Source organism: Cyprinus carpio, unplaced genomic scaffold (assembly GCF_018340385.1).
Source record: "Cyprinus carpio isolate SPL01 unplaced genomic scaffold, ASM1834038v1 S000006695, whole genome shotgun sequence".
Taxonomy (NCBI): Eukaryota; Metazoa; Chordata; class Actinopteri; order Cypriniformes; family Cyprinidae; genus Cyprinus; species Cyprinus carpio.
The window spans coordinates 8,497-31,564 of NW_024879307.1; the positions used below are offsets into that span (position 1 = coordinate 8,497).

Here is a 23,068-nt window from a genome sequence, read left to right on the forward strand (position 1 = left end):
AAAATATTAAGCAGCAGAAACTGTTTCCAACTTTGATAATCAATCATCATATTAGAATGATTTCTAAAGGATCATGTGATAATGATTCTAAAAATTCAGCTTTGCATCACAGAAAGAAATGATAATTTAAAGTATAATAAATTTAAAAACAATTATTTTAAATTGTAATAATATATCACAATATTACATTTTTTTCTGTATTTTTGATCAAATAAATGCAGGCTTGATGAGCAGAAGAAACTTCTTTCAAAAGCATTAAAAATAGTAATGTTTCCAAACTTTTGGTCTGTACTGTATATATATTTTTTTAAAGAGTTTTAAATATTGTTGTTTTTAAAATTTTTTGGTCTGTACTGTATATATATTTAGATAGATAGATAGATAGATAGATTATATAATTCTAAGTACTTTATTAGAAAGGAAAAACTACTAAATACGACAAAATAACGAGGAAACAAGTTTTGTGTATTTTATTCAGTGATGAGCAGCTATAAGAATGATTCTCACTTCCAGTCTTCAGTTTTTCAAATCTGAAATCTTCCTTTTCAAATGCATTGTGATTAAATATCCAAAATATACAGCTCTGGTATGAATTATGCAAGATCGCTTTATAAACAGTTGTTTGAAGAGCAGTAAATAATCTTTCACATCTTTCTGCCATGTTTTTTTTCAGATATGAGGTTGCGTAAAAGAGATGAACTACAAATTTAAGATAAATAGACAAAGTCTAAGATAAATAGAGCTGAATGCATTTCATCTTAATTTACATTAAGTGGACATGCTGTCATTTTTCAGTCTCAAGTCCATTATGCTTATGCGTCTAAAACTAATGCATGTGAAAATTATATTTCTCAATGGTCTGTGGTTCACAAGCACAAAACTCCAGATGATACATTGTGAAGGTATTTTCCAAAAATGCAATACATTCCAAACAAAGGACAGGGTGCTTGAGATTAACACTTGATGAAAGTCTCATGGCTGACCCTGTAAGTAGCTTGAAGCTCTGCATTCTTTATGTCTGTTTCTTGACATTTCTGTTTTCTGATTTCATTAACTGTATAAATATTATATTTCAAACATAATGCATTTTGATGACACTAAATTTATTGAACATGGTGTTGAAATGATGTTTTTGATGCCCTGACTTGATTAACCCTCCAGTGAGAGATCCATTAAAAAAAAGTGATAAAACAATGACCATTTTCTCATATGTTCCTGTGATTATTGTAATTAATGATCAGTTGTGAATGGTTTTGAGAACTGTTGAGCAGTGTTAGCATACTAAGGTTTTCATATGAGGTCAACAATATACGAACTCTTAAAAACCCACACAAACTGAAACAAACCACTGAAAATGCATTTCACTAAGGAGCAAACCGATGAAAAATAGTGATCAGTATCAGTAAAAGTGCATTAAAAGCCCCATAGATTAAATATCTCACAAAGATAAAGAGTTTTTACATGTTGCTTCTCTTGCATTTGCTTTTTACCTTTGAGTTTAAAGAGTAAAACGAGTTTTTACTCTTTCTGTTAAAAGTTCGCAAAGTGCTTTTGAAAGAAAATGACAGGGCATTAATCACAAGAAGTAGTCATGATGATTTTAAATGCTTATAAATAATCGTCGTTGTTCCATATCCAGCCAGCTTTACAGAGGCATATGCCAAATATCCTTTTCTTGATGTTCTGTCACTTCAGAGAATAAACAGCCATTACACCATAGCTGCGGTGCTGATGTGGATGTGTTTTCATTCATTGAGTCTGCACTCATAATATACTGTATACGGGGTGATCTAACAGGAAATACACACAAAAGCCCTCTGATGAGAAAATTTCTGAATGTCTCGACTTCACAGCTGAAGAACCCCTCCTAAATCTTGAGTAGTCATTGAGACTAGCGGTCCTGGGTTTTCTGAGGGGTGAATCACAAGTCAGACACTCCTCTAGGCTTTCCCAAAGCCTCAGGGTTTGAAATGTGTATGCATGAATCTGGAATGTTCTAGATTCTTTTGTTCTTGTCCTTGTTGGGAATCGCTCTTCTCAATCCCATTATTCATAAGGTTCTCGGTTAGTGGCACAAACTGAGTTCCTTCCTGACCAAGCACTTTTTACACTGGACCACGCAGCACCAGTGGAAACGGCAGAGACAGTTTTCCTCCAGGACCACCGTCTCATCCCAGTGGCCCCGCCCGCAACACAGAAGGTCACATCCACTCACGTCCACTGCCGTGCTGTTGCACATCCGCCCACGCGTTCCCAAAGAACCCGTCTTCCGATTGGGCAGGCAGAAGTCAGGCGACTCGGCCGAGTAGATGAGATCTTGCTTATCTGGAGGTTTGATGTTCTGTCCCACTGGAATGAGAGTCTTACCGTCATTCCCACCCATCACTTTGGATGCCCCATTGAAGCGCTCGAGCAGGCGGTCGCCCACCTCGCGGAAGTGAGGCATTTTCTTCCAGCAGGTCCTCAGAGTGCAAGAGCCAGACAGCCCGTGACATTTACATTCAGTTCTCATATAATTCTTCACCGCCTGCAGTTCAAGACACAAAGATAGTTCAGTGAGATAAAAGGAGAAGCTATTTAGAAGGAATTTACCCTCATCTCTCCCCTCCCTCTTTAGCCTCCAGCCACTCCAAAGCCAATCTGAGAGTTTGAAAACAGAGATTCGTACAGTTCTATACCTGTTGAAATTAACATTTGATAAATGCAGCGTTACCATTTTTTTCTAACTTAATTCCAAACAAGTCGCTGCATGGCATTTGAATGCTCTTTGAGAAAATCACCATCTGCCAAACATGTCTATATTCCCCCTTAATGCCTGTTTACTGGTGACTGACCCCATGCTAACAGGACCTGAGGCTGCGAGGCAGTGACCTCTGGAAGATGAAGCACTACTGACACTAGTGAATAACTAATCTGAGGATTTGGCCAGTGGCCGACTGATGATGGCTTGAAGGAAACCATAAATCTGACTTTAGAGTTCTGAATAATAATGAATTATAAAGTAGTAAACTGAGATAAGAGTAGTTGTACTAAAAAAAATGATCTATCACACACATGCACCACAGGTTTCTATTATACAGTAGGCGGCATAATTGCAGAAAAAATGGAAATATAAAAATAATGTTTGCTTAAAAAAAAAGAAAGGTTTGCCCTGTCTAAAAAGTATTAAAGACACACTCCAATCACACTTAAATTGGTGTGTTGGATTGCACACTATACTAAAATATAAAAGAGAAATGTAAAACACACCATAAGTTTGGGGTTGTTAAGGATTGTTTGTGGTGGGTTGTAAGGATGTCTTTTTAAGACACTTATGCTCACCAAGGGCTGAATTTATTTATGTGAAATATTATAACAATAAAAAAAAAAAAAAAATATATATATATATATATATATATATATATATATATATATATATATATCTATATATATATATAATATATATAATATATTCTATTATTATTATTTTCATATTTTTAAAAATGTTATTTCTGTGATGCAATGCTAAATTTTTAGCATCAATATCCAGTCTTCAGTGTCACATGATCCTTCAGAAATCATATCTAATATGCTGATTTGCTGCACAAAAAGCATTCCTTATATTAATAATATTAAGTGCTACAGCATTTATTTGAAATCTAAACCTTGTAAATGGCTTTAGTGTCACTTTTGATCAATTTAATTAATCAGTAAAAGTATTAGGTATTAGGTAGGTCTTTCATTACTGTTATGTTAAACAGTTTACTGTTATGTTAAACAGTTTATTATATTATTTGTAAATATCATTATGTGTTAACACATCCAGTTTATTTCAAAGTATAAAAAAGTAAATAATCATTTAATATAAATTTTGTAATTATTGGGGTCTGCAGTTTGTGTGACTGACACTTGTAGAATATATGTGTGGGTGTATATAATTTATTGAGATTTTTTATGAAATGCCTGCTCTGCTAGGCACTTTAGTGTGTGCATGTGAGTGGTTTTGTGGTTTCTGATCACACAGAACGGAACTAAACAGTTTCCATGTTAAATCAAATAAATACATATACATTTTACAATTAATTGTGCATGTTAATACTGTAATGTGAAAGCCCTAGTTTTTAAAAAGGGACACTCCTGTAACTATTTAAATGGATCTAGACAGTAAATAAGGGAACAGAGAGAGAGGTGATGTTGGGAAAACTAGTCTCAACTCAGTTCATAGTGTGCTCTCCAGCCTTTGCCAAGTATATTTCCATAACATTTCCAAGCTTTTCCATGCTTTGGGCTTTTGAAGTGCACCATCTGCTCATTTAAGCTTGACTATCTCTTAAGGGGTTGTACAGGCAAAACAGCACACGACTGTGCTTGTATCATCTATGCATCAATGCAAAAAATCTATCCACATTGATATCGTACCAGGAACATAAAAAAAACAAAACATCTACACCAAACCTGCATGAGGGCGACATACTATGTGAGACAAAAAAAACAAACAAAAAAAAAAACATTAAGTACATACAAGATGTATTTATTGCTTGATGTATAATAAGGTTTGTGTGAACTAAGAACTTAATATCAGATTACATTCACTGTTCTCTCACATGCATCCTAGTACAGAATATTGAAACTAAATACAGCACTCTGACAAAGTTTCATGTAACTTTTTTTTTAACCTGTCAGAATTTTCAACAGTCATTACGCTAGTGTCACATGATCCTTCAGAAACCTTTAGAAATCTTTAGTAACATTTTAAATTTCTTTACAGTCACTTTTGGTTAATTGAATGTGTCCTTGCTGAAATAAAAGTAATAATAAAAAACAAAAAAAAATTACTGACCCCAAACTTTTGAATGGTTGTGAAAGTTAACACCTTATACTTGTTTAATATTCTTATTTAATAGGTTGGATTACATTTATACCACCACTAAAAGACTGTAAAAAGCCTGTGTAAACTATTTTTATTAATTTTTTTTTAATTCATGGCTATATGTGTCAAGATAAAGATGAAATATCGTACCAGTCGACCGGCTTTCATTATTATGAAGGTCTATCAGCGTGCGGATGTCACTCTTTCCCTTCCTCCGCCTGGCGTCCATAAAACTGCTTTGGACTTCTCATAGCGCGAAAATCCACGTCGTCTCCACAGCCACCCCACTCCCACTTGAACCCCCTCGGTTGGGCCCAACACTGGCTAAACGTGGGGGTGGCCCTCTGCTCCGTGTGGCCTCGCAGCCGCATTGCAGCAGCTCCCCCATGCTGCAGGCCTGAGTCACTGCATGCGTCACACCCGCTGCCGTGATAGCATACACAAACGCTGTCTCTCGGATGTCTGTGAAAACACACACACACACAAAGAGACATCAAAGAGAGCTTCTGATTGTTGGCCAGGCTGGGTTTCATCGAACTCTGATAATTATGGCACTTCAGATATCCTAGCTGCATGGGCTATTTCTGTGACAAGGTAGTCTCATCCACAGCGACAGCACTACTGTGGCACAATGAGCCATATGAGGTCATGGCATATCAGACCAGAATAAGCCGCACTGCGAATCAGAACATATGCTATTCAGGTCTTGTTCCATAATGTTTTCAATATGCAAAGAAATCTTTTTTAAACAAACAACCCGAAATTAAACAAACCCCTCAAAATCAGGGTTCCCATGAACCTAGAAATACTTTACTTATCAAATCTATCCAAAAAGATGGAAACTATGAAAAGTATTAATAAACAAAGACATTAAACACCTTGTAGATTAAATATTTTCTAAAAATGGAAACAAACATTTTTTGTCACTTATACACTCCAGTTAAAAAGTTTGGGGTCATTGTAATTTTTTAATTAGAAAAGACTCATTAAATGGATCAAAAGGGACAGTAAAGACATTTATAATGTAACAAAAGATTTCTACACTGTAAGGAAAAAGGGAAAATGTACTGGTAATTTTCTGCTAGGCCATTATCTGTGCATTTCTTTTAACTCTAAAACACAACACAGTGCAATGAGTGATTCAAAAAGTGTAAAACACTGTTTTTTAACAGACAGTGTACTTCATAGAAATTATGTTCTTCAGAGCTTTTTATTTATCAAAGAATCCTGAAAAAATCTATCAGAATTTCCACAAAATATATTAAGCAGCACTGTTTTCAGCAACAAGAAATGTTTCTTCAGCAGCAAATGATTTCTGAAGAATCATGTGACACTGGAGTAATGATGCTGAAAATCCAGCTTTGCCATCACAGGAATAAATTACCAATTTTAAAATATATTCGACTCAAAAACAGTTATTTTAAATGCCAATAATATTTCAAAATATTGTTGTTCTTATTTGTTTAAAATATATTTTAAGAAGATGACCTGTTACTCTTCCTGTCAAAAGTTATTTTGAAAGAAAATAACCAGTTCACTCGAAATATTTATTAAATCTTAACATTTAATAATGTTAATTGAAAACAAATGCTCTGCAATAACAGAAAAGAGAGAAGAGAACAAGAAAAGAATGGAAGGATTGGAAAGGACAGATGTGTTTAGCAACTCGTAGTAAGGGAGTTGAACGGATTGACTTTTATCCTGTGTAAACTCTGAATGCAGTGAGCGTGCAGTCACTCCTCAGCCCTGTGCCAATTCTGCATTGCATGATTCAGTGAATGGGATTCATTAAAGCCAGTGAAATGGAATCAGAGCTCAGAGTGCACACACACACACACACACACACAGATATTAATCCCAGCTGTCCATTCACACGCCCACTGTCGTCTTCATACTGTGAAACAATGTGTGTGTGTTCCTGTTTTGATACATGACAGCACCCCACCTGAAAACACCTGTAGCTTTCTGGCGCTCAAAAATCAACCAAGTCAAACCTAACACTGTTCACTACATTACTATCCAAAGTGTCCTAAAGAGACATAAATCTTTAGATTATGTGGATATATATATATATATATATATATATATATATATATATATATATATATATATATATATATAAATATATATATAGCAGTCCCTCAAGGATTTCATGATGGCAGAATTTTATGCAAAATCAGGCAAACAATATTTGCAGCAGCTTGCATTTGTCTATGCATATGTCTATACAAAAAAATGTTAACCTGTGTGGGGGAAAAGCAATATTTACTCTGATATAAGGCAAGTCCATTTGAGCAACAGAGAGCATAATATTTAATATTTACAAATGATCTCTCCACATCATTCATTCATGACACTTGTCTATTGTCTTTCCAATATTTTTGCTTCCAAAAAGCACAATAGAGACACAGCTGTCTATCCAACCTCTTTTTTATATTTATGTGTTAAGTGTGTAGTAAATTTATTGATACAATTAAGCTATATAATACTAAATTATATAATACTATAATATTAATATAAATATACAATGCTAAAATATATTCGTTTCCATAATGCCATACTTCACTAGTAGATTTAAAGGGTTAGTTCACCCAAAAATGAAAATTAGGCTGCGTTTTACTCACCCCCAAGGTAGAGCCCTGCTTTTCAGCCCGGCCCCAATGGGCCCCGACTTTTTTACATCCCTTGGGCCGGGCTTCGGGCAAATTTTCACGTCATAGTTCAGACGCGGGCCTTTGGGTTTTAGGCTTCATACAATACGAGACCGTCCTACCTCGACTGTCAAGAGCGACTCAACGGTGTTTATTGTCCTGCCAGCAGCAGTTTGGTGCGTGCCGTCAGCGCAGCTGAACACTTCTGCGTTCAGATACACACAATTGGCTTAAGCTTGCCACAAAGCACTGGCAAAAGTAATTACATAAATGTGACAGGGGAAATAGTAAGGAGATATTTGAATTATTTACTAATAAATAATGTTTTCTGAGTCTGTGTCGCAAGGATGAAGTTGCCGATCCTTTAAAGAGAAGTGCATCTTTATGGATTATGATTATGATTAGCCTATAATGAAATAGTTTTTGTTTTCGATTTGTTTTATTTCGTTAAGTAATCATTTAAATCTTTCTATAGATATATTTATCATATCTGTGAGGCATGATTTCACTGAGTTTCATTTCATTTTTGTACTCCTGTTAAAGACGAGATAGCAGAAAGCGCATCATGTTTGTTTTTCTTTATTTTATATAAGCACAACGTTTTGTTGATATTGTGAGTGCACACAAATAAAAGTAGACCCTTTGCAGTTACAGATGATTACTCTTACCTTTATGAGCAAAAATGACGGTGTATCCACTGAAAAAAAATGCAAGTGATCACACCCGGTGCCTCCGTGTCTCCAAACTACTGGATATAGCGCATATTTATCTAGGTTTAACGTTTAAACATTGTTATATGCTCGAACTGTTTTGTATCTATAGATTTTATTTTAGGCAAGTCGTGATGATTTGAGAAGGCTAAATTGATCAAACATAGGCTCACTGTCTGTCGCTGGCCTCTTGGTCATTACTTTAAAAAAACTAAAACTTATTTTTAACGAACAAAAAATGCTCCAAACATTTTTGTAAATTAACTTAATAAAAAAACTAAACAAAATATAATCACTTTGCTATTACATACAAAACTGAACTGTTTTAATAGCAGAAAAAAAAAAAAAGACGGGCTCGGTTCCAGCTCAGGACGGTAATTCTGATAAACTGTCGGACATGGGCCCGGCAAGGCTCTGAGCGTCTTGGGCCAGGGCCGGGCTAGGGCCTAAATTTGAGGCCCGTGCAGGGCTCTAGAGGCATCCTAGGTGTATATGACTTTCTTCTCTCAGACAAATTCAGTCGGAGTTATATTAAAACTTGTGTTTGATCTTTCAAGCTATTTCATGGCACTCAACGGGTGTTGCATTCCTTCAGTCCAAAAGACGTGAAATAAAAAGTGCCCTTCCATAAAACTGAGTGTCTCAATTGGCTCCGGGGGTGAACAAATGCCTCCTGTAGTGAATCGATGCATTTTTGCAAGAAAAATATCCATATTCAAAATGTAATAATCACTTGGATCTAGCTTGCGCTCACTGTTGTAAACTACCACATCCCGTGGTAACTAGGATTTACACAAGCTCCAGTCTGGATCCAGAACACCTGAGAAGAGATGATGCCAACCCCTTAGAGGACCTCAGGTGATGCTAACACAGAGACAACATACAAAAATACCACATTTTGCTATAAGTTTCATTGCATAATTGCTGTTAATAGTGTTAATCGTCTGTTTGTTTACGTCTTTTATTGATTTTTCCGAACATTTCTGCCGTATGCGCATAAACTGACAGTCATCACTGATAAGCAACTACTAAATATTGTAGAAACTTAATTTTCTGTAAAGTTGCTTTGCAATGATTTGTATTGTAAAAAGCGCTATACAAATAAACTTGAATTGAATTGAATTGAATTGAATTGAATTGAATTGAATTGAATTGAATTGAAGTATTCTAATTTGTTGAGAGAGTGAATTGGTGGGTTTTTGTTAAATGTGAGCCAAAATCATCACAATTAAAAGAACCAAAGACTTAAACTACTTCAGTCTGTGTGCACTGAATTTATTTAATACACAAGTTTCATAATTTGAGTTGAATTACTGAAATAAATTAACTTTTCCATGACATCCTAATTTATTGAGATGCACCTGTATGAACCCAACATAACCCTGTTGGCATGTTTTGCAGGTCTGTTGTGCATTACTACACAGTGCAGTATCTGGTTTCAGTTCAGGATGTCATGAACCACCTGCATGTGTGTGGCAGGAATCACTATATTCAATTATTAATTTTGATTACATAATGCCTACAAATGAACAGGGATCATAAATCACAAAAACAGTAAAGATATTTTGCCATTCGGTAAAATCATATCCAGTCAGAACGTATATACAGTATGTGATATTTAAAGTCGAAATGAAATGCAAATTCACATCTATTTTCTAAATACATGTTATAGATATTGGTGTGAACAATTCACCTATGCATATATTATATACTGTATATAATGTATTTGATATTGGATTATACTGTATATATTGCACTGTATTGGTTGACATATGCAGAACTTCTCAAACTATTTAGTCCACTTAAACTGCAAATGCCACATCAAAATATAATCAACAGCTGACTGATAGAACCAAGTCCCCAACTTATTTTTTTTTTTCAGTATGTACATCACAATACAGATGAAAGATCTGCCACTACTTCTGTTGTATTGCAACATATTGATCAAGGTGTTAGCACAGTCCTATTACCTCCTGCTAGTAGATGTCCTCACCATTATGGAGCTTCCTCCAGGTATTTTAGACCTGTTCATACAATGTCAGAAATATGAAAAACATACATTTTCATGTTCAATTAACCAGTTTGTTGATTGCATAACTGGCACAGGTGTGATGCAGCATGTATCACTGATTACAGCAGTGTTTCCTGCAGTGTATTTCAGTGTCGGTACTGCTCATGTGCTGTAGGCCTAAGCAACAACAAACATGCGGGCAACCTGTATAGCTCAATTCACATACAAATGATTCTTATCAGCGGGTGATGAATGAGTCTGATGAATCCACACGATGAATCTTTCACTGCATGAACTCAAAGGCCCTGTCCCAAATGGAACACTTCATGTGCACTTACAATGGCTGCCGCGTGCATGTGTCTGTCCACGAGACTCTAGGGTGTCCCTTTTGTCATTTTTGTATTCAGAAGGGTGCTTGTGAGTGCCCACTTTGTGGCCGTTATGCACCCTCGATCCGCACTTCTGCCGAGCCCGCTCTGGGGCAAGCTCCGCAGCAGACTTCTACCCGACAGTCAAAGCGGCATTATGTCATGAACGTGCGGACTCAGAGGAAGACCTCGAGAGTTTAGGGTGCCATTTGGGACAGGGCCAAACTGAAAAGAATCCATCAGAATGGCCACTGAATTAATATGTGACTCACTTACTGAACTGCAAGTTCCATGTCAATGTATCATTACTCACAGCCAGTAGTCTGCTACTTTCATGTTTATCCTCATTTTTATATTAGCTTGGTCATGATGGTGAAACTACACTGAAATGGATAAGTAGGCCTAACAAACAAGGAAAACTACCACATTCAAGGCCCAGAAAGTTAGTAAGGACATTGTGACATAAGTGGTCATTTTTTGAAGCTACAAGAATACTTTTTGCATCATGGTACTCTTGTGAAAGTCCGTCGAAGACTGACAAGAAAGAGAGGAAATCGATGAATAAAGTCATTAGTTTTGTTTAATTTGCATAAAAAAGTATTCTTGTAGCTTCATAACATTACGGTTGAACCTTTGATGTCACATGGACTGTTTTAATGATGTCCTTACTACCTTTCTGGGGCTTGAACGTGGTAGTTACATTGCTGTCTATACAGGGTAAGAAAGCTCCCGGATTTCATCAAAAATATCTTAATTTGTGTTCCGAAGAAGAACAAAGGTCTTATGGGTTTGGAACGACATGAGGGTGAGTAATTTATGACAGAATTTTAATTTTTGGGTGAACTATCCCTTTAAGACCCCCAAAGCACAGTCTGATGTCATCATGCTGGCTTGTGGGTAAGATTTATTCTAAAATAACTAGTTGATTAAATATTTTAGAACAGAGAAAATCCAGACTGCTTATAATAATTATTAAAATTACCATTACTTACTAAAATGTACTAATTGTCATGAGTTTTCCAGATCTAGAAGATTAAAATAAATAAATAAATAAAAATCCTGGTATTTCCAGAGTTTCCAACCCCATGGGAACCCTTCTATTACCTCAGCATTTTTGAAAGTCAGACATATCAGGATCAAACTATATTTTGTAAACAGTGTAACATCCAACATTTGAACTACTACAAAGACAAAATTCGCCCATCTGGATCCACAATAATTTAATCCAATACATTCATAAGACGGAGGTTGTCATGACAGACAGAGGGTAAAAAGTCTCTTGATTTCACCTCCCTCTCTTATTTTTTCCTCCAAGACACAAATTCCAAACAAATTTTGTGCAGCTGTCTATGCCCAGGCCTGCCTAGAAAAGAGAGAGAGAACTTAATGCCAGAAGGGGCTTCTGTGAGAATTAGCAAATATTTTTTTAATACTCAATCTTTGAGTCAATGAAGCATGGGGCTGCAGGATGAAAAGAGATGAGAAGGTAGGGCCCCTCCAGCGGCTCCACCAGTGCTGACGGGTGGGAATCATTTTGATTGATTTATTTTGCCACCATGTACTGCCTGCATGCAGCGAGGGTTGAGACAATCTCTAATGCTGCGCAGATCTTGTTGCATACCTTGGATCCACTTTTATCAACTGAAGGCAACCGCAGCAACACACACACATTCTCATGGATAATTCTCAGGCTATATGACCTCAATTTCATGGTCTAAACCAGAATGTGGGGCATAAACAAAGTAAATAATGCATTAATACCAACTGCAAACTATACCAGAGCCTTGAAGCGTAACCTATGTCACCTTTTTTAAGTGGACTTAGAAAATCAGATTCAGAGTTTGAAAATTCGCTTTCACACTAACAAACTGAAGTGAGCTCTGATGTCAAATGTACTGTCTCAACTCTCAAATATGTCCAAAACTCTTGTGCGCACAAGGGATCCATTACAACAGGACTGGCTGTCCCTTTAAATGATAACACATATTCATGCAGTCCTTCATGCTGAGTACACTGGCCTCTGACCTGTTCCAACAGTGGGGCTTGAAATAAAACGTTCTTGAACAGGACTGAAGAATGCCATGTGTGTTATGTGCTTTGGTTTGTAGCATGCATTAGGGGTTTGAAATGGGATTATATAGAAAAAAGGAGCATTTATAGTCTTAATGCTTGCAAAAATGGTCTGCCTCCAGGCTTGGAGATGTACTGTTGAATTGTTTTCTGATATAAGCTTACCTTTTTATCTTTTCTCTTTCTCTTCCTCTCTCTATCCCCTGCTCTTTTTTTTCTTTTTCAAATGCACGCAAGCTTACGAGTTCAAATGTGAGTTCACGATCACAACTATCAGAATACTGAAGATACCATACACATCTGCTGAACAAATGGCCAATGTGTGGAAACAAGGATGTTATTTCAGATAGTAAAATTTGAGAGAAACTCTGAGTCCCATTACAGAATACCAGGGGGATCATGCACCCTACTATATGGCACTTCTGGCACACTTGTCCTATGCTAGATAAGATGTGACCAAAGAAAGAAATGCTTTTTGACTTATTATACTTCATATAAGAGTGAGACAAAGAAATTTTCGCCTATTGTTATATACACTACCAAACAAAACAAAATAATACTTTTATTCAGCAAGGATGCATTCAATTTATTTAAATGATAGACTTTTACATTTTTGGAAAAAACTATATATATATATATATATATATATATATATATATATATATATATATATATATATATATATATATATATATATATATATATATGTATGTATGTATGTATATTTTCAAATAAAGGCTGTTCTGTTAAATTTTTTATTCATCAGTTTATAATATATTCTGAAAAAAATTACACAAAGAAAATTTCCACAATTACATTAAGGAGCACAACTGTTTTCAGTATTGATAATATCTTTTCTTGAGCACCAAATAAGCATATTAAAATGATATATAAAATATTTGAAGGTTGACAAATATTTGAACGGAAGACTGCAGTAATGGCTTCTGATAATTTAGCTTTGCCATCGGATCAAATTATATTTTTAAAATATATATATAAAATAGACGACAGAATCTTAAATATTACTGATAGTACTATATTACTTTTAAATGAATATATTACTGTTTTTACTTTATCATATATGCAGCCTTTGTATGCATAAGAGTCTTTCAAATACAAAAGGTAGTGTATATTGAATATATTAAGTGCCAAAAGCTTAATTTTATATATATGTTTAATAAATGAAAAAAGTAAAAACACCTGCCTCTCTCTCTCACCATTTATTGCATAAATAAAAAGTATAATTTAATAACATTTTAATTTGAATGTGAGTATAGGAGCATGCTTGTTGTCATTCTGAGACTTGAAGCTGAGGTAAAACGTCAGTAACCTCTGTGCATCAGACAATGCACAATACCAAACACATTTATTGACACAGACAGAAACAAGAGGTCTTGACAGCAAAAATAATGAGCCACATTCCTGAGGTGACAGGGCAAATTACGCACACATGGCGTCCTTATCATTTCTTGGGTTTCTAAATGGAACCGCATATTGTCTCGGAGCAATTTTAACGACTTCATTACAACCTCAGAGACAACATGTAAGAGCAGCCGGCAGCATTTCCAGCAAATTCTGGCATTAGGAGGCCGCTCCCTTGGGCCAAGAAAACAAGCTCTGGTTTACATGTTTGAATAGGGGAAGAAAATAGCCCCCAGTTATTTAGCAATGGAAGAAATATGTGAGACACTTTGTACAACCCTATCACTTGGTGCAGGAAGTGAACCTGCCTTAGCAGAGATCTCAGCTCTGACACGTGGTCATTAGAGCCAAGTCTCACGGTAATTGTGGTAAATGCATGAAAACAGAAGAGCACTTAAGCCTCACCTATAGACACAGAGGAATTTATGATTAATTTCCATTTTGTGAGGCAGTCTCCAGTGCTCAGTCTAAGATGGGCTGATGCAGACAGAGGAATCATGTTGCAATCCGTGTGTGAACACGTCCACACTGGAGGCCAAATCGTGAACTCTCAGCGCCAGATCTGGATATGACAAGCCTGCATCTCTCTACATTGCTGTGATATGGGCATGTCTAAAGAGAAATCTCATGTGAAATTAGGCAAAAAATTGTACTGACCATCTTAATCTCATACCCTGTTGGCTGAGGGCAGACTATGTTCAGCCAAAGTAGCTCCCTCTACTGGTGACAACCAATTAGACCGTTTACAAACAGAAAAGGTGAGCAACATGCACCATCAATTTCACTACCGACATAGCCTTTAATGATATGCTCATGTATACTCATTGGAAGCCAAAAAAGATAGACTGTTAGGTTAGGGTTAGTAGAATAAGTTCACATGTACTTGCAAAGTTTCTTATAGTTAGTAGAATGTGGGCTGTCAAAATAAAGTGTTACCAAAGTAAACTGTGGCCTAAACTACAAGATGCATTTACATGTCATGCCTATTATGTATCAAACCAACTCTTGATCGGATTGCAAAAAAAAGAAAAAAAAAAAAAAATGTTTCCAAAATATTAGATAATGACAGACATCTTAGCATCAACACCGCTGTTGTGAGGCAGAATAATTGCCTCAACTGAACAAGGTAAATCCAACGTGAGAAGGGAGGGGATGAACCCTGCGGAGGGCCTAATAATTGTAGAGGCCATGTTAGTTTATTACTCTTCAAAGGGCTGAAATATGTGGCCGATCAATGATTATGCAATTTGGGGATCGTTTTTAGAGAGCAATTTAACACAGAAGAAAGGCACTGAGGTAAACTGGACACAACAGCTGTCCTTGTTCTCTCTTGAACTTGGATCCAACATGCTGAAATGAGGGCACAGGTCTCTAGGTCTCAGGGCCAGAGTTCACGGCCTCAGAAAGACGTCGCTGACCCATAATCGAGACAAAGATTGATTAACCCTATTAGGACACATGCTCACCTTGCTGGAGGACTTTGCCAAAGTACTTGTTCTGGCTGGTACAGTTCCAGCGTCGAAAGCGGAACTGGTATTGGCATTCGCGCACGCCCAGCTTGGCGCCCTTGGCCACTTCGTTGACAATCTCCGGCTGGGTCTGGCACAGTTCTGCCTGCTTGCCCGCCAGACGTTTGGTCTTCCTGCAGATGCTGTTCGGGTCCATGACCAAGGGACTCCCCACTGCCCTGAAACGAACAAAGCTTCATCAGATGACTCATCTGAACTACACAAGGTTTCACAAGATAAAGTGCGGTTATCTTCTCAAACCACACGGCACACAAACCACTTTAAATGATGAACAGCATTATAAATTTAATGTTCTGTTGCTTTACCGCAAGGTTCACATTAAGGTCTGAGCCAATCCTCATTCGTTTAGGGCTTTTCTTGGTTTTTAGGCGTACTCATTGTTCCTTGCAGATGACAAAGAAAATATACAGAAAAAAGACAACTACTAGAGTCAGACACACTATAATGTCAGCGGTAATCGAATTACCCCTTTGAACATAAACAGATAACATTTAAAGCAAAAAAAGCTGAATCTTAATTGCTGGGTTTTATCAAAAGTGACGACAGACGTGTGTTTACACTTGAATCAATTGTTTATTTCAACTGCTAATGGGAGAAGAGGCCTCTGGTCCAAAGCGTTGAGCGGGCTGCCAGAGCTTCCCGTGACAGTCGCTATGACGTAATGTGAGAACGGCACAATCCTCCGGTTCTTTCTTTTTAATAACTCTCGCCATATTGGATTGGAGTTCAGCGTCTGTGATCCGTGCAGCTGAAGTCGGTTTTTATCATTACGTTGCCGTATGGGGGAGCAGAGCTCTGTGCGAATACCTCATTGCTTTTCATTCACCCCTGTCAAGGCTAATCTTTCAGACTAATAACATTCATCTGCCGTGCGAGTTTGTTTTAAAAAGTCAAACCGACACTCTTGCCAGTCGCCTTCCATGGCGGTCTGATAAGAAATATGAGAGGGGAGATAACAGGCTTTACAAGTGATGCATCCCATCTTGATAGGCCTAATATTTCATTTACATACGACCATTCAACAGTCTTTGGACACAGAGCAGCACGAGTGTGTTTTGCTGTGATATATGCTTACATTTACTAAAGGGCACTTCAGATTCATTTCATTACACATTAAAAAATTGCATTTTATATACTACATTTATTTTACTTAAGTTTAACTTATTTAAATATTATTTAATTGTATTAAAATATATTTTTCTCCATATGACAAAGGAAATGTATTTTTTTGTTAAATCTCTTTTTTTTTTTCTCTCTCACTAGCATCACATCAGACATTCCCTGTTTCTCTAATCTCAAATGCTCATATTTGTTTTAGTGGTCTAATGTGAGGTATATTCCACATATGTCTGGCCACATGGAGTACAATAAACCTATAAACATTAAATTTTTGATGGTCAGTGTTCCACTGAGGTAAAATAAGTAGACAGTTTGTAGTCTTTCTTCTGAATCACACATGTCTCTCAAATCAGTGAAGGTCAGACTATTGTTTTTACAGTTTGACTTTAACCATGTATTATGTTGCAGTTCCTAATAAAATTGCAGGCCAATTGGCACATGCTCACCAATGTCAAATTTTACTCTCATTCGGCGCCTGAAGAGTGTTCATTTTGGACCCCGCCTACAGTAAAAAAAAATTCCAAGAGATGTTAATGCTAAACATCACAGTGTATTATGCATATCACTACTGTAAAGCAGTATTTATTCATCAAAAACACCTGGTAATTTATGATATTGTTAGCAAGCACAGTATTGTATCTCAGCATCTCTATTAATCTCCTTAAAAATAGAAATAAAATGTTGATCTGTTAGGAGGCATATGTGACTCATTGTTTTGATCACAGTAACCCATGTTTAAACCCTCCGTGACTCCAGATTTCTTTTTCATCTTTTGTTATTATTTATTGGCAATGCATTTGATCACATTTATTTTATTATGACAGTCTGACAATGTTTCTCTTCAAAAATTTTAAATCTAAGTTTGATTTCAATTTAATTTTGACAGTCTAGCGCCCCACCAGGAAAAGTCTGTGGCCAGTGTCAAGGTTTCCATAGTGCTGAATGGACAGGCATGTAATAAAGCCTCTATTAGTATCTCTCGCAGATCTTGATCTATGACGCACACACCCCTGCGTGATAATAATGCAGATACAATGTTCTCCTCTGTAGCCTCTGATTATCTACAAACCGGTGAGCTTCTCAGCGCCAGGATCACTGCTCAAATAATGGAACCACATTTTACAGCAGGAGGGTGTAGACTCGTAAAAGAGCAGACAGTGTTGGAGCGACTCTCTCTCTTTCCAAGTCCTGTTTCACTGTCAAAAGGGGCGAGGCAAAGCACTGGCTTTTAAGGGAGAGCTTGAATATCACAAAAGCGGCCCTGGGTTGCATATGTGGTCACATTATGGCTTGGGTGATACAGAGATGAAGATATTCGTCTATGTCTGATGAACCATCCCTTCCATGGCTCTAATCGAAACCAGCCACGACCAACACATAACAAAATACAAGGGAACATGCCTGCAGAAAGAGTCAATCTTGACATGATGATGACTATTCTAAGATCACTTCTGCCATTTCTCATACAGTGATTCACATTAGGACTTTAATCGGGGAATAAGAATGGCATCTGGCAGAGGAAGACCACTAGACCTACCGTCATCCTCACAGCTTCGAAGCTACTCTTTCTGCTTGCCCTTTATCTGGTGAGACTCCTGGATGGGATAAGCATGATATGGGGCCTAATCATAACATGGAAAAAGATGTACCCAACTTGTGCAATCAGGAATATCAAAAAACAGCCACATCATGATGTATGAGAGAGATAATGCAGAGGGGGAAACGGAGGGGGGACCTGTGATTAAGAGAAGTTATCCAAATAATCAGTGCGAACATACACATGCACATTTATCTTTTCTTAGACCTGTCGTCCTCTGCGCCTGCTGAGACCTCAGGTTACATTATGAATTGCATGGTTACAGATAAGTCTCTTCTTTTTTCACTTTGTGAAATAGCGAAATTCATCCCTACTTAATCCCCCAAGTATGCTGGATATGAAGTCAGTCACGACAGGGCTGGAACTGCACAGAGTGGCTTGGGTTCACTTCTGTGGCGCGTGGCGCAGAGCCATGGCACAATCTCCTCTTGGAGCGTGCCACTAAATCATGCGAGTGGAACCACGGCACTGTGCAACTCCATCACTACGATGCTGTCTGTCACACGCAGATGGGACAGACCCAAAGTACGAGAGAACAGCAGATGAATGCTTGAGGTGAAACACTGTACGTGTGCCAAACGGGCCAAGCAGCTGTCATCTAATCGTTATCTGATCCATCTCTCAAGGGCCGCTTGATTGGCTATCTCTCTATTCTCCAAATGAGATTCGCTTCTCCCAGATTGAACATTGGAGAGGAGATTGTGCAGTCTGGGACACACTAATATACATCGGTCAGGTCCAATAGGAGACCTATGAGTGGATAAACAATTACGAGTCTGTCATTTATTTACCTTAATGTCATTCTAAACATGTACTGTATTACTTTCTTTTTTCTGTACAATGCAGATATTTTGAAAAAAAATCTTTTTTGTCCATGCAATGAAAGCCAATATGAACCAGTGTTGTTCTTTAGACCCCATTGACTTTCGCTGTATGGAAAAAGAATAGTTCATCTTAATTGTTTCCACAGAAGAAATAAAGTTATACATGCTTAAAACTACATGAGGGTAAGTAAATGATGACAGAACTGTAATTTTTGAATGACCTGTCCCTTTAACACAGTGGCCCTCAACCAGGGGAGCAGGAAAATTATTTGAACTAAAATAAAAAATACTAAATAAAAAATATTGAAATTCAATTAAAATCCTAAAATATACATAAACTTGAGGTGTAAGCGAAACAAATATTTTTTACTAACTAAATATAAATTGTATTAAAAATCCCCTATTTCATTGCAACATTGAATTAATATTGTAATTGCAATCTATTGTTTTATTGAAGTAAAAAATTCTGAAACAAAAAATGATTATGGATAATTAATTTAACATACAGACATTCCCAGTTTCTGTTAATAAAAAGTTTGTAAACAAGTAGCTTTGTCATTATTACAGCAGAACATTACAAAGAAAATATTATATGAGGGGCTTTTGAATATTGAATTGGATAATGGAGGCCTTCAAGTCAAAAAGGTTGAGAACCACTGCTTTAACATAATAAGGTGAGTGTGCACACAGATTGGGTCACACACGGGCATTTAATTTAAATGTTGACTGAGAGTTTATTAATGCAAATGCATGCTCGCACACACACACACACACACAAACACACACACACACACACACACACACAGAGAGAGACATAAAAGCGAGAGAGTATGTCGCGTGAACACGCACACCTGTCCGACAGACTCCTGGCGGGTCGCCAAGCACATGACCCCGAAGACTCCAGAAGAGGTGAGGCTTCCCATCTCTTCCTCAAGCACTCAGCTCTCAGCCCCGCAAATCAGAGCACAATCAGAGTCCTGAGAGCCAGTTTATCTGCCTCCGTTTCATCTCCTCTCAGCCTCAGCATGTGAATGGTACGCTGTCTGTCAGAGACCCTCGGCACAGCCCAGCCCCAGACGAGAGGTTTGTGATGGCATGTTTCATGCCCCAAAGAAAGCATCATTGTCTCTGCAAACTTTTTTAGACCTCCAGGTGTATGAGAGAAGGAGAGTATGTGCGTAAAAAGTGTGAGGGGAGCTTTAAGTGCAGCTGAACTTTTGTTGTTAATGTGAAAATGTGAAAATTTGATTAACTAAACATCACCATTGATAAAGGTAATGCGTAATTTTGTTAATGCACTGTTTAGCAAACAATCTCCCTCTTGTCAAACTTGTGCATTTCAGAGTGTTAAGGGAAGGAGTAGTTTATAATGACACCTACAGCCCGGAGGTCCACCTAAAATTCCAACTCTGACCCCCAATGTGTCTACCTCTGAAACAGAGTACAGCTTAACCCTTAGTAAACCCATGATCATGGAAGCTATGATCAAATACTTTTCTGGAAACAGTAAATTTCCCTGTACAGATTTCAAATGTATTAAGTTATCTAGAATAAACTCCTGATCCACTTGTATTTTTTTAGAAAGCCATTTTAAAAGTTTAACTAAATAATTTTTTTTTTTTTAAATGCCATCTGAATATTTTATATAATCTATGCCGCTATTTACTGTGAATAATTAATTCTTATTCTTAACATTTTTTTTATTATTATTTTCATTTTGTGAGAAGTGCTCAATGGAAAGTGTATGTTAAAAAATTAATAGTTTCATAGAGTGAGCAGTAAATAAGTCATATTTGATATGTATAATATTGAAATTCATTTTAGGCCTGTAATTCCAATACTGTACCATATGCACTCTAAACAATAAATGTGAAACAGAAACGAAATGCTTTACAGCCTGTTGCCGCAAAATAACTTTCAAAGGTTCCACAAACAGATTTTCATTCTTTAGTTCTTTATAAAACAATCTGTTTTATGCTACTTTGCCACTCCAGCAACCAACATAAGGATCTGAAGAAACTATATGTAACTTTAAGAACTTTTTATAACCTCTATAGAACCATAACCACTCTGGAACACAGCAAGAAGTTTCATGATAAGAAGAGGGGGGTTTGCCGAACCTGAGAACTATTTATTGTTAAGAGTGCCTAGGGATGTTGCTTCAGTGAATATTATGTGATAACCCGGAACGGTGTTGTCATGTTTTCATATTCGATCATCTCTAAACTATCAGGCTGAAGTTCCCCACTAACCCCACTGATCGAGCTTTAAATATGGAGCTTGCAGGAATTTCCAAAAGGCGATTGAGCGCGCGCGTGAGATATTACTTACCACCAGAGCCCGATAATGTTGACTGGACAAAGCAGGATAAAGAAGAGGGCAAGTTGCGTTCTGGAAAGTGGAATCGTCATTGTCAGATGCCTTTCGAAGGACAAAAGTATGAGGTCTGATGCTGAAGAACTAGTCCAGAGATGATGAAAGAGGCTTGTCCTGGGAGAAAGTTGATAATTTCTGAGGAGATTCAGCACCCCTGAATAATACACTTCCAAGAAGCACATCATCTGGTGAGGACGATCGCAAAATCCGCTTGGAAAGTGGTCAGCATCTTCATTCTTACTTCTTGGAGATCTTCATCCAGCAAAACTAGATAAAATAAGGAGGAAAAATCCAGGTAGAAGCGCACTTAGATTTTGGGCTTGATGGAATGCAGTCAAACCTCCTGAACTACTAAAATGCCAGAACATTTAAAAAGAGTTTCCGTTTGGAATGCAAAATATTCAGTTGTTCTTTTGAAGCGCAAAGCTGTAGATCTGAGTGTCATGCTGAGCCTGTGTGCGCGCGCCCTTCTGTGACTGCTGCTGATCTCATCCTGATCCAAACAGGTAGACGTCTAGAAGGCATTTCGTGCTCCTCTCGTCACGCTTTTTCCTGCCTTCAGCTGGGGACCTTTCTCTCGTGGTGTTTAGACACTCAGAGCTCATCACCCACTCAGTGACGTCGCCTGGGGCTTGAGTCAGGAACCTTGTCATACAGGATAAAAAAAAAAACGGGTTCTGATCTACAATTTCTGGAGGATCAGGTAGTACACGACAACATTATGAATGTCCCAGTGCAGAAGCAGTAATCTAGATAGATAGATAGATTCTCATTTACATATACAGTATATACAGTATGTGTGTGTGTGTGTGTGTATATATATATATATATGCTTGATTTATGACTGATTTATGACAATATGACCATCTCTGAGAAGAAGTCTACAAATTCAAATTATACAGTCCAGACAGGGGTGAGCAATGGTGACACACTTTATTCCAGTATTAGTTTACTCGTGCTCAGGTATCTAGTATCTTTCCTAACTTACTCCAAGTGACTAGCCTTGCTGTATTGCTTCTTCAGAATCATTATCAAATATTTTAGGATTTATTTGTATAAAGACAATCCAAAAATTCTTAATTTCCATTCAACTTGTGCTTTTGCAACCCCCCAATTGTTTAAATAATGATTTATGAGCATATCCTAAATATAATAACACAGTTCGTATTAGCCCTGTAGTGCATTTAAAACAAAGCCATGAATCTTACACATTTGGCCTGTAATAGCTGTCCTCTCATCTATCATCTGCAAAGATCTGCATTATCACCCTCCTTAACTGTCCTCCCAATGTAATTTTGTAGCTCTCAGGACAGTTCTTCATTGTGATGTTGTCTTCATTTCGCCGTACACACTCTACTTCATCTATCCGATGGCCAGGGGGTCCCGAATTGAAATCCAAGTCCTCCCTTCTCTTTTGAAGTCTCACTTCCCTATTGGATTCAGACACAGTGATGAACTGCATCACATACAGGTACAATCAAAGATGGAAGCTCTGGATCTGTTTTCATATCTCGTTAGAGATAGCCGAGAGCAGAAAGGGGG

The 23,068-nt window shown here is 37.2% G+C and overlaps 1 pseudogene; it reads right to left on the reverse strand.

The window, feature by feature from the left end:
- Positions 1-2,065: 2,065 nt before the first annotated feature.
- LOC122144495 lies at positions 2,066-21,616 on the reverse strand (annotated as a pseudogene).
- Positions 21,617-23,068: the final 1,452 nt, after the last annotated feature.